Source organism: Arachis stenosperma, chromosome 9 (genome assembly GCF_014773155.1).
Source record: "Arachis stenosperma cultivar V10309 chromosome 9, arast.V10309.gnm1.PFL2, whole genome shotgun sequence".
In the NCBI taxonomy this organism is placed as follows: domain Eukaryota; kingdom Viridiplantae; phylum Streptophyta; class Magnoliopsida; order Fabales; family Fabaceae; genus Arachis; species Arachis stenosperma.
Window position 1 is genome coordinate 62,780,210 of NC_080385.1, and position 2,328 is coordinate 62,782,537.

Below are 2,328 nucleotides of genomic sequence, written 5' to 3' on the forward strand. Positions count from 1 at the left end.
GAGGTGGTGCAGAAAGAGGTCACTAAATTACTAGAGGCTGGGATTATTTATCCTATTTCTGATAGCCCCTGGGTGAGCCCTGTCCAAGTTGTTCCCAAAAAGGGAGGCATGACAGTGGTTCATAATGAAAAAAATGAACTGGTTCCTACAAGAACAGTCACAGGGTGGCGCATGTGTATTGACTACAGAAGGCTCATACAGCCACCAGAAAGGATCATTTTCCTTTACCATTCATAGACCAAATGCTAGAAAGACTAGCTGGTCATGATTACTACTGCTTTTTGGATGGCTATTCAGGCTACAACCAAATTGCAGTAGATCCTCAGGACCAAGAGAAAACAGCATTCACATGCCCTTCTGGCGTGTTTGCCTACAGGAGGATGCCTTTTGGTCTGTGCAATGCACCTGCAACCTTTCAGAGGTGCATGCTCTCTATCTTCTCAGATATGGTAGAGAAATTCCTGGAGGTCTTCATGGACGACTTCTCAGTATATGGAGACTCATTCAGCTCCTGTCTTAACCACCTATCACTTGTCCTGAAAAGATGCCAAGAGACTAACCTAGTTTTAAACTGGGAGAAATGTCACTTTATGGTGACTGAAGGAATTGTCCTTGGGCACAAAATTTTAAGCAGGGGAATAGAGGTGGATAAGGCAAAGGTAGAGGTAATTGAAAAATTACCACCACCTGCCAATGTTAAGGCAATCAGAAGCTTTCTGGGGCATGCAGGATTCTACAGAAGGTTTATCAAGGATTTTTCGAAAATTGCTAAACCTCTGAGTAACCTGTTAGCTGCTGACACACCATTTGTGTTTGACACACAGTGTCTGCAGGCATTTGAGACCCTGAAAGCTAAGCTGGTCACAGCACCAGTCATCTCTGCACCAGATTGGACATTACCATTTGAATTAATGTGTGATGCCAGTGATCATGCCATTGGTGCAGTGTTGGGACAGAGGCATAACAAACTTCTGCATGTCATTTATTATGCTAGCCGTGTTCTAAATGATGCACAGAAGAATTACACAACCACAGAAAAAGAATTACTTGCAGTGGTCTATGCCATTGACAAGTTTAGATCCTACTTGGTGGGATCAAAGGTGATTGTGTACACTGACCATGCTGCTCTTAAATACTTACTCACAAAGCAGGATTCAAAACCCAGGCTTATCAGATGGGTATTGCTTCTGCAAGAGTTTGATATAGAAATAAGAGACAGAAAAGGGACAGAGAACCAAGTGGCTGATCATCTGTCCCGGATAGAACCAGTAGCTGGGGTGTCCCTCCCTTCTACTGAGATCTCTGAGACTTTCCCAGATGAGCAACTCTTTGCCATTCAGGAAGCTCCATGGTTTGCAGACATTGCAAATTATAAAGCTGTAAGGTTCATACCCAAGGAGTACAGCAGTGTGCAAAGAAAGAAACTAATTTCAGATGCCAAGTACTACCTTTGGGATGAACCATATCTCTTTAAGAGATGTGCTGACGGAGTGATCCGCAGGTGTGTACCCAGAGAAGAAGCACAAAAGATCTTATGGCACTGCCATGGATCACATTATGGAGGACATTTTGGAAGTGAGCGAACAGCCACTAAAGTTCTCCAGTGCGGCTTCTACTGGCCTACTCTCTATAAAGATTCCCGAGAGTTTGTGCGTAACTGTGACAGTTGCCAAAGAGCTGGTAACCTGCCTCACGGATATGCCATGCCTCAACAAGGAATATTAGAGATAGAATTGTTTGATGTATGGGGAATTGATTTCATGGGACCATTCCCACCATCATACTCAAACACTTACATTCTGGTGGCAGTGGACTATGTACCTAAATGGGTAGAAGCAATTGCTACACCCACTAATGATACCAAGACTGTGCTTAAATTCCTCCAGAAAAACATTTTCAGCAGGTTTGGCGTCCCCAGAGTGCTAATCAGTGATGGGGGCACTCATTTCTGCAATAAACAGCTGTACTCTGCTATGGTTAGATATGGAATCAGCCATAAAGTGGCAACTCCGTATCATCCACAGACTAATGGGCAAGCTGAAGTCTCTAACAGAGAGCTAAAAAGAATCCTGGAACGGACTGTGATGGCCCGAAGAAAGGATTGGGCAAAGAGCTTGGATGATGCTCTGTGGGCATACAGAATAGCATTCAAGACTCCTATAGGCACCTCTCCATACCAACTGGTGTATGGGAAGGCCTGTCATTTGCCTGTGGAACTGGAACACAAAGCTTACTGGGCAACCAGATTCCTAAACATGGATGCACAGTTAGCTGGTGAGAAAAGACTGCTCCAGCTAAATGAGCTAGAGGAGTTCAGACTCAATGCCT